This window comes from Nicotiana tabacum, chromosome 19, assembly GCF_000715075.1.
Source record: "Nicotiana tabacum cultivar K326 chromosome 19, ASM71507v2, whole genome shotgun sequence".
Classification (NCBI taxonomy): domain Eukaryota; kingdom Viridiplantae; phylum Streptophyta; class Magnoliopsida; order Solanales; family Solanaceae; genus Nicotiana; species Nicotiana tabacum.
Genome location: NC_134098.1, coordinates 7,736,207 through 7,747,343, shown reverse-complemented (window position 1 = coordinate 7,747,343; position 11,137 = coordinate 7,736,207). Strand labels below are relative to the sequence as shown.

The window sequence follows — 11,137 nt, the reverse complement described above, 5'->3', positions numbered from 1 at the left end:
ACAAATCATAAATAATCAAATAACAATCACATCACATCGTCAAATAACAACAGAGTCAACAACAAGGGTTTAGGCACGACAAGTAGATGATTAAATTTATGCCAACAATTATCCATTTACTCCACAATATTCTCAAGACTTTTAACTCAATAAAATTTACACATATAAACCACGTATGTACTCGTCACCTCGCGTACATGGTTTTCAATTACCCAAGTTGCACATAAGACTCAATGCCTAAGGAAAATTTTCCCCACTCGAGGTTAAGCAAAACACTTACCTCCTTGAAATTATGCCGATGTTCCAAAATCGACTTCTTGCTTGAATTGACCTCCTGACAGCTCAAATCTATCCAAATTAATTGTATAACTTCATTAAAATTCATCAAAAATAATTTCGGATAATAATACGTCGACTTAAAAATTTTATTCCAAAGAGTCAACAAAAGTCAACGGGGGACTCGCCCCTCGGAACCCGACATAATTTTCATGAAATCCGAATACCCATTCCGATACGAGTTCAACCATACCAATTTTATCGAATTCTAATAATAACTCGACTTCCAAATCTTAAATTTTTGTTTTTGGAAGATTTTACAAAAATCTTGATTTTTCCTCCATTAAATCCTAATTAAACGATGGATTCAAAGACATAATTATAGAAATTAATCAAAACTGGATAAGAATCACTTACCCCAAATACCCATGCAAGAATCTCTCCACAAATCACCTACTACCGAGATCCAACTTTGATTTTGAGTTATGAACTCAAACCCATATTTTTGGGACTTTTAATTTTGCCGAGATACACGTTCTTCGCGTTCGCGACCACTCCTTCGCGTTCGCGAAGGCCAAAAATCCAGCTGCCTCCAATCCTTCTTCGCGTTCGCATGACAAGTGTCGCGTTCGCGAAGGGCAACTGCTTCTGCCCCATCATTTCCTCTTCGCGTTCGCGAAGTGCTCGTCGCGTTCGCGACGACCAGCTGACCAACTCCTTCGCGTTCGCGTTCACGAAGGACAGATCATCAGCCCCTCAAACTCCTCTTCACGAATGCGGGACTTCCTTCGCGTTCGTGAAGAAGGAAACCAGACTTCAGCAACAGAAGTCCAAACAGCTCCAATTTGGTTCGAAACCACTCCGAAACACACCCGAGCCCCTTGGGACCCCGTCCAATCAGGCTAACCAGTCCCATAACATATCACGGACTTGATCGAGGTTTCAAATCACATCAAATTACACTGAAAATATAAATCGCACCACAAATCGAACTTATGAACTTCAAACTTCCAACTTCTAAAACTCGTGCCGAAACCTATCAAACCAACCTGGAATGACGTCAAATTTTGCAGGCAAGTCCCAAATAACAGAACGGTGCTGTTCCAATTCTCGAAATCGCATTCCGATCCGGATATCAAAAAGTCAACCCCCGGTCAAACTTTCCAAAAATTTGAATTTCGCCATTTAAAGCTTAATTCCACTACGGACCTCCAAATAATTTTTCGGACACGCTTCTAAGTCCAAAATCATCATACGGAGCTAACGGAACTCCATTCCGGAGTCGTCTTCATACAATTCAGACTCCGGTCAAAATCCTTAGACCTAAGCTCCCTTTTTAGGAACTAAGTGTCCCAAATCACTCCGAATCATCCGTAATTCAAACTTGACCATACAGGCGGGTCATAATACATATCGCGAGGCTACTCGAAACCTTAAGTCACTGAATGTGATATAAATTCTTAAAACGACAAGTCGGGTCGTTACAATGAGAGCCACCAAGCCTTTAATTATTGCATAACATCTCTTATGTATAATAGGGTATCGAATTGAAAAGAAACATATCTCTCATTCTCTTGCATCCACATCACGACAAGAAACATGGGATATGGCAACATTATATAAATGTCGCCATTAGTCAATTAAATATCACAAATTTATTTAGCGACTTTTATTTTACACTTAAATCAAATGTTGGAGATTTTAATATCGTTAATTTAACGACATTTAAATTAGTATCGGTAAAAATCTAGTGACATTTATTTGATGTTTATCAAATGTCAGCAATTTGAGCTCTTGAACTATCTTGTTTGCGACATACATAGAAATGTCAAATAAATCGTTTGTTTTTGACATATTATTTGAATATCAAAATCATTATTTGTATTATGATTTTAAGAAGAAAAATATTCCCTTTTTGTTCCTTTAAGTATTATGTAGAATGTGTAGTAAGAAAGTAGAAAATAAAGAATTAACTATTGCTCATCTTACAATACTACAAACATTTTTATTCATTTCAAAAGTTTCAGGAGTTGTACACCACATACGATTCAAACAAAACAATGAATTACTTTAACATATGACTACGTAACCATAACTTTTCTCTTATAATTTTCAAATACACCAACATAATTTAAAGTTTCAGCATCCATGTATTTCTCTTGATGAAGTGTTCCATACTTTCACCAAATCAGGATTCCTTCACATTATTTGATCTCACGACCTTCAAAATCTGATGTATCCAAGATCTGAAATTAAAAAAAAAAAATCACCAAACTGATTAAGGGAAAAGAGTAAGTAGCAATATAACATTTTAACCTCATATGGAGTAATATCAACGCTTCTAGACTCTTTTGCAGGAAATTCACCTTCAAAAAGAAAACAAAAATAAACAACAAGAAAGAAAAAAGTTCAAGAATTTCAGTAACCAAAATATCACAAATCTGATTTCACTCGAAAAGAAAAGTCCAAACGTACATAACACGAGTTAGAGTAGATGAATCTGATTTCAAATCGAGATTCTGACAGCGGTTAATGCTGAAATTTAGTTCTAGCAGGCGGCCATTCTAGGTCTGAAACGGATCAAAAGGTTCAATAAAAAGAAATCTCAAGACTATAGATGGAAAATCTAGGGTTATCAACAAATAGTCAAAAGCAATTAAGAAACAAAATACAGAAGATTGAGATTTATAATACTTATATTGAAGCAAAATCTTACCGGCGGATTGTGATCAGAATGAATATATGGAGATGAACTAATGAAGTTTCATAGTTCTTACGGTTGCGGCTTGAAGAGTTGTGGAGAAATAGGGTTGACTGTTATTTTTAACTTTCTTTTGTATTTCTGTAAAAAGAAGAGAAGCTTAAAGGCCCATTAAAATGTTTAAAGTTATTTTTTCTTGTTGGGGAAAAAATTATTTTTGACATTTGTTATAAATGTTACTAATTAAATGTTGTTATATTCCTAATAATATGACATTTAAATCAAATGCCAAAATATTTTTTGACATGTTTCAATAAATGCCGATATTCTTATCACATTTTCTAACAAATGTCACTAAATTAAATTTTTTTTGACATTTATTATAAGTGTCACTAATTAAATGTGACCGTATCACATATTTCTTGTAGAGCATTCAGCTTTCCCATTTTCTTGTTCGGATGTTTTGATTTTATATATTAATTTGGCGCTCTAAAACTAGTAAGTGAGTTGAGGGGTGAGGGAGGAAGAAGACGACCATGGTGGATTAAGAAGTAGATCGACTTTGGGGGGGGGGGGGGCTGGGGAAGAAAGTGACGGGAGCCGGGAGGGAAGAACACTTTCACAAATGTTTTTTTTTCCTTTTTGTTTTCTCAAAAAAAAAAAAATTAGATTAATTAATCAAACGTCACGTGGCATTTTTAATTGAATATTTTGCTTGTTCACGGTGCGTGATGTGTTCAAATAAAAATTGGTGCTAACTTTGAGGGAATATTTGTACTTGGCCTTAAATGAAAATAATACAACTTTCGAAACTCATTTTAATATAACAGTTGAACATCTTCTTGCATCCACATTCAGCTTCCTCATTTTCTTGTTCGGAGGTTTTGATTTTATATATTAATTTGGCGCTCTAAAAACTAGTATGTATATGTTGAGGGGTGAGGGAGGAAGAAGACGACCATGGTGGGTTAAGAAGTAGATCGCCCTGAGGTGGGGATGGGGGAAGGGGGTTGGCGAGGAAAGTGAAGGGAGGGGCTAAGAATACTTTCACAAATGTGTTTTTTTTTTTTCTGTTGTTTTCTCAAAAGAATAATTGGATTAATTAATCAAAATTCACGTAACATTTTTTCATTGAATGTTTTGCCAGATTACCATGGGTAAAGTAAACTTTAATTAATGTTGTAGTTTTCGACTAGAAGTTTAAATGAAAATTGGTGTTAACTTTGAAGCGATATTTACGTAGTTAACCCTAAATGAAAATAACCCAACTTTCAGAACTCTCGACACATCTTAACAATAAAATATGGGGATTGGGATGACGAACATAATAGAATATAACGATACATTTGCTTATACTCCTTATAAGGGGATTTAATTAAATTAAGTAACGACAACCCCATTCATTACATTCCAAAATTTAACAGAAAAGCATTTATTTGATATTCTCTATGTAAAACTGTAATGATACATTTTCTATAGATAAGACATATGCATTATAAATAAGTAAAAACATAGAGCACAACAGGAAAGAAAGTACAGTGGTGAGGGTGATAAGTAAATAAGAAGAAAAGATAAGTTTAAAACATGTTTGATGCCACCAAATTACTCCCGTGAAGGTGGATAAGGAGTTGCAATCAAATAAAAGTCACTCTTTCTAAGAACAGCTAATCCAGCCGATTCAGCTAAGTCCAAGTCACTTGGATTGATTCCGGTAGGAAGATTCCAATCAAAGTGGTACAATAGTTGAGCCAGTGGCAAATAAATATTAGCTAAACCAAATGATATTCCAGGACAAATCCTTCTTCCACTACCAAAGGGAAGAAATTCAAAATTATTACCAGTAAAATCCATAGTGCTATGCTGAAATCTCTCGGGCTTAAAGCTTTCTGCATCAACCCAATATTTTGGATCTCTTCCCATCGCCCAAACATTAACCATGATTGTGGTTTTTAAAGGAATGGTGTAGCCATTTATATTTGTTTCTTCCCTACATTCTCTTTAAAGGTATCTCTTACCTCAGATTGAGCTTTGATGAGTATACTTGGATTCTTCATCATTTCTACCATGGCCCAAGTAACTGTTGATGATGAAGTTTCTGTTCCACCAGCAAACAAGTCCTGCATGATGAGCAAGTTTAATAATATGTCTTGATTGCTAGCTATTTGTCTTTATAATCTTTTCACCAATTTCTACTGAAATATTTAAATTTCTTTTAACTTCAAGGCCAAAATTATTTTCTAATATATGATATTTAGCTATTATTTCACTACCCTAGAAATAATAAATTGTGGTGGCTGACATAATTTTTTATTGTTATCTTTTTAATGTGTAAATTTTATTAAGTCCTCTGCTTGCCACTATATCAACTCTCTAGGTACCAAAAATAATCATGCAATTTAAAAATGCAAGTGCATGCATACTTGAATAATAATGTGGGTAGATTTATGCATTATATATAGTACTTACAATAAAAATGGCCTTGATGTTGTCAGTGGTGATTGGAAATTGAAGGCTTCCATCCTTCATAAGTCTTAGCAATACATCAATTAAATCTTCACCTCCTAACTGACCATTGAACTTGCCAGTTGCAAGATTTTGCTTGTGCTCATTGATGACATTCTCAATAATAGTATCTATCTTATGGTGGAGATACATTGTTTTACCCTTCTTTCCACTGAGCACATGAAGAACCTTCTGTGAAGGGAATATGTCAGCCACATCAAACCCTCCTACTAATCCTGAAACATCTTTGATTAGTCGTATACATTCGTCTTGCTCTTTGATTACTTTCCCAAACGCTGATCTAAATATCATAGAGCTTGCGAATACATATATCCTTTTTGTTACATTAACTGGCTCACCGGCAGATGATCGAAAAAATTCAATGAGACTACAAACTTCATCACGTCTAATCGAGTTGAACGATCGAACATTTTTTGCACTAAGTAATTCCATGACACAAATTTTACGCATTTGTCTCCAGTAATCGCCATAGGGAGAAAAGGCAATGTCTGTCCCGTTATAGCCGACAATCTCAACGGCTACAAGTTTAGGCCTAGATGCAAAAGCAAGGTCATGAGTTTTTAGTACTTCTTTTGCCATCTCAGGAGAAGTAACTACAACTACAGACATTTCCCCTAGTTGAAGGTGCATAAGGGGTCCGTATTTTTTGGCTAAATTTGTTAGGACATGGTGTGGAAGTCCACCTAGCATATGAAACATGCTTCCAAGAAAAGGCACTTTCCATGGACCTGGAGGCAATCTTTTTGTTTGGTTATTTGATTTCTTCCATTTCCTAAATAAAAAGAGAGAAGATACAAAAAGAAAAATGGAAACCAAGTTGAAGAACTGCATTTTGCTATGGAAGAGAGGGTTATTTTGTTAAAGAGTTATTGAATATGCTCCTTTTATAGGGTTTTGATTTGGTGGTTAGACCGGCCATGTTGTATGGGGTTGAGTGTTGGCCCGTTAAGAACTCACATATCCAGAAGATGAAAGTAGCAGAAATGAGAATGTTGAGGTGGATGTGCGGGCATACTAGGATAGATAAGATTAGGAATTATGTTATTCAGGAGAAGATGCATGTGGCTCCCATTGATGACAAGATGCGGGAAGCGAGGCTTAGATGGTTCGGACATGTTCAAAGGAGAAGCCCAGATACTCCGGTACGGAGGTGTGAGCGGCTGGTTGTGGAGGGCACGAGATTAAATCAAGCCCTTAAAATAAATGTATTTCACAAAGTTCTTTCACATAACTCTCTTTCAAATATAATTTTCTCAAATAATTATTTTTCAAATATAATTCTTTCAATAAATCTTATCAATTACAATTTGCTCAAATAAATATCTATCAATATACATTTCTTTTATATAATACTTTCTAAGTAAAAATCCTTCCAAAATTAATATTTTGAATATAATTTATTCAATTAAAAAAGTCATCATGTGACACCTCATTTCAAACTCATCCAAAAATACGGGTCTCAGCTCACTTTCATATTTTTCGTAAATACAGGTCTCAGCCCATTTTTATATTTTTATGGCACCTCGTGCCCATAATTAAATCATCATATTTGCCAGGCACCTCGTGCCCTCATTTTATATCACAACTGCACGGACAATTCACGTGCCAAATATCATTATCATTTCATCACAGTACCTCGTGCCCACATTTTTATATGACAACTGCACGGACAATTCACGTGCCAATATTCCCATCTCATATCACAATTCACGGCACCTCGTGCCCACATTTCATTTTATAAACTGCATGGAAATAGCCACAGGCTCCCAGTTAACATAAATCAGATTATTATCAATTTACTAACAACTAGACAAGTTGCACAAGGTATAAAAATAAACACAAGAAAATCACATCACACAAAAATTGTCAACACCACAACCCCACATCATCACATATCGTCCCTGACAATAGCCACCCTTATCGCTCCTATTGCCACCCTTATCGCTTCTATAGCCATCCTTATCACTCCGCCCAGACAATATCTATAGTCCCCTTATCGCTTCTATTGCCACCCTTATCGCTCCTATAGCCACCCTTATCGCTCCGCCCAGACAATATCAATAGCCAACAAATACAATAGTGAAATGCCACCCGTATAACCACATAATATCAACGGTGAAATGCCACCCTTACCTCCCCAAAATAACAACTCACACAACACAATAATTTACACGAGAAATTATCACAACAACATAACAAAAATCAATTCATATCATAATTTTTCCAATGGCCACAACCAAATTTCAAAGCTACAACCAAGTCAATTAATTTCACAGCAAATAGCCAAATGCTCCACACAATGTGTACAACACCCAAAAACAATCAATAGAGATAGAAATTACTCAACATAAATTAAAGTCTTCATAAAAGATCAAAATTTTAATAATTATATAAACACCTCTTCTTAAGCTCATTTAATTAATTATTTGTAGAGGAAAAAATTCAAAATGAAATTAAATTCCAATAATTATCAAACCAACAAATCATAAATAGTCAAATAACAATCACATCACATCGTCAAATAACAACAGAGTCAACAACAAGGGTTTAGGCACGACAAGTAGATGATTAAATTTATGCCAACAATTATCCATTTACTCCACAATATTCTCAAGACTTTTAACTCAATAAAATTTGCACATATAAACCACGTATGTACTCATCACCTCGCGTACATAGTTTTCAATTACCCAAGTTGCACATAAGACTCAATGCCTAAGGAAAATTTTCCCCACTCGAGGTTAAGCAAAACACTTACCTCCTTGAAATTATGCCGATGTTCCAAAATCGACTTCTTGCTTGAATTGACCTCCTGACAGCTCAAATCTATCCAAATTAATTGTATAACTTCATTAAAATTCATCGAAAATAATTTCGGATAATAATACGTCGACTTAAAAATTTTATTCCAAAGAGTCAACAAAAGTCAACGCGGGACTCGCCCCTCGGAACCCGACATAATTTTCATGAAATCCGAATACCCATTCCGATACGAGTTCAACCATACCAATTTTATCGAATTCTAATAATAACTCGACTTCCAAATCTTAAATGTTTGTTTTTGGAAGATTTTACAAAAATCTTGATTTTTTCTCCATTAAATCCTAATTAAACGATGGATTCAAAGACATAATTATAGAAATTAATCAAAACTGGATAAGAATCACTTACCCCAAATACCCATGCAAGAATCTCTCCACAAATCACCTACTACCGAGATCCAACTTTGATTTTGAGTTATGAACTCAAACCCATATTTTTGGGACTTTTAATTTTGCCGAGATACACGTTCTTCGCATTCGCGACCACTCCTTCGCGTTCGCGAAGGCCAAAAATCCAGCTGCCTCCAATCCTTCTTCGCGTTCGCATGACAAGTGTCGCGTTCGCGAAGGGCAACTGCTTCTGCCCCATCATTTCCTCTTCGCGTTCGCGAAGTGCTCGTCGCGTTCGCGACGACCAGCTGACCAACTCCTTCGCGTTCGCGTTCGCGAAGGACAGATCATCAGCCCCTCAAACTCCTCTTCACGAATGCGGGACTTCCTTCGCGTTCGTGAAGAAGGAAACCAGACTTCAGCAACAGAAGTCCAAACAACTCCAATTTGGTTCGAAACCACTCCGAAACACACCCGAACCCCTTGGGACTCCGTCCAATCAGGCTAACCAGTCCCATAACATATCACGGACTTGATCGAGGTTTCAAATCACATCAAATTACACTGAAAATATAAATCGCACCACAAATCGAACTTATGAACTTCAAACTTCCAACTTCTAAAACTCGTGCCGAAACCTATCAAACCAACCTGGAATGACGTCAAATTTTGCAGGCAAGTCCCAAATAACAGAACGGTGCTGTTCCAATTCTCGGAATCGCATTCCGATCCGGATATCAAAAAGTCAACCCCCGGTTAAACTTTCCAAAAATTTAAATTTCGCCATTTAAAACTTAATTCCACTACGGACCTCCAAATAATTTTTCGGACACGCTTCTAAGTCCAAAATCATCATACGGAGCTAACGGAACTCCATTCCGGAGTCGTCTTCATACAATTCAGACTCCGGTCAAAATCCTTAGACCTAAGCTCCCTTTTTAGGAACTAAGTGTCCCAAATCACTCCGAATCATCCGTAATTCAAAGTTGACCATACACACGGATCATAATACATATCACGAGACTACTCGAAACCTTAAGTCACTGAATGTGATATAAATTCTTAAAACGACAAGTCGGGTCGTTACAATGAGAGCCACCAAGCCTTTAATTATTGCATAACATCTCTTATGTATAATAGGGTATCGAATTGAAAAGAAACATATCTCTCATTCTCTTGCATCCACATCACGACAAGAAACATGGGATATGGCAACATTATATAAATGTCGCCATTAGTCAATTAAATATCACAAATTTATTTAGCGACTTTTATTTTACACTTAAATCAAATGTTGGAGATTTTAATATCGTTAATTTAACGACATTTAAATTAGTATCGGTAAAAATCTAGTGACATTTATTTGATGTTTATCAAATGTCAACAATTTGAGCTCTTGAACTATCTTGTTTGCGACATACATAGAAATGTCAAATAAATCGTTTGTTTTTGACATATTATTTGAATATCAAAATCATTATTTGTATTATGATTTTAAGAAGAAAAATATTCCCTTTTTGTTCCTTTAAGTATTATGTAGAATGTGTAGTAAGAAAGTAGAAAATAAAGAATTAACTATTGCTCATCTTACAATACTACAAACATTTTTATTCATTTCAAAAGTTTCAGGAGTTGTACACCACATACGATTCAAACAAAACAATGAATTACTTTAACATATGACTACGTAACCATAACTTTTCTCTTATAATTTTCAAATACACCAACATAATTTAAAGTTTCAGCATCCATGTATTTCTCTTGATGAAGTGTTCCATACTTTCACCAAATCAGGATTCCTTCACATTATTTGATCTCACGACCTTCAAAATCTGATGTATCCAAGATCTGAAATTAAAAAAAAAAAATCACCAAACTGATTAAGGGAAAAGAGTAAGTAGCAATATAACATTTTAACCTCATATGGAGTAATATCAACGCTTCTAGACTCTTTTGCAGGAAATTCACCTTCAAAAAGAAAACAAAAATAAACAACAAGAAAGAAAAAAGTTCAAGAATTTCAGTAACCAAAATATCACAAATCTGATTTCACTCGAAAAGAAAAGTCCAAACGTACATAACACGAGTTAGAGTAGATGAATCTGATTTCAAATCGAGATTCTGACAGCGGTTAATGCTGAAATTTAGTTCTAGCAGGCGGCCATTCTAGGTCTGAAACGGATCAAAAGGTTCAATAAAAAGAAATCTCAAGACTATAGATGGAAAATCTAGGGTTATCAACAAATAGTCAAAAGCAATTAAGAAACAAAATACAGAAGATTGAGATTTATAATACTTATATTGAAGCAAAATCTTACCGGCGGATTGTGATCAGAATGAATATATGGAGATGAACTAATGAAGTTTCATAGTTCTTACGGTTGCGGCTTGAAGAGTTGTGGAGAAATAGGGTTGACTGTTATTTTTAACTTTCTTTTGTATTTCTGTAAAAAGAAGGGAAGCTTAAAGGCCCATTAAAATGTTT

At 35.3% G+C, this 11,137-nt stretch overlaps 1 pseudogene; it reads right to left on the bottom strand.

Annotated features, from left to right (window-relative positions):
- Nucleotides 1–4,338: 4,338 nt before the first annotated feature.
- On the bottom strand, nt 4,339–6,331 carry LOC107822194 (premnaspirodiene oxygenase-like; annotated as a pseudogene).
- Between the last annotated feature and the right edge of the window lie 4,806 nt (nt 6,332–11,137).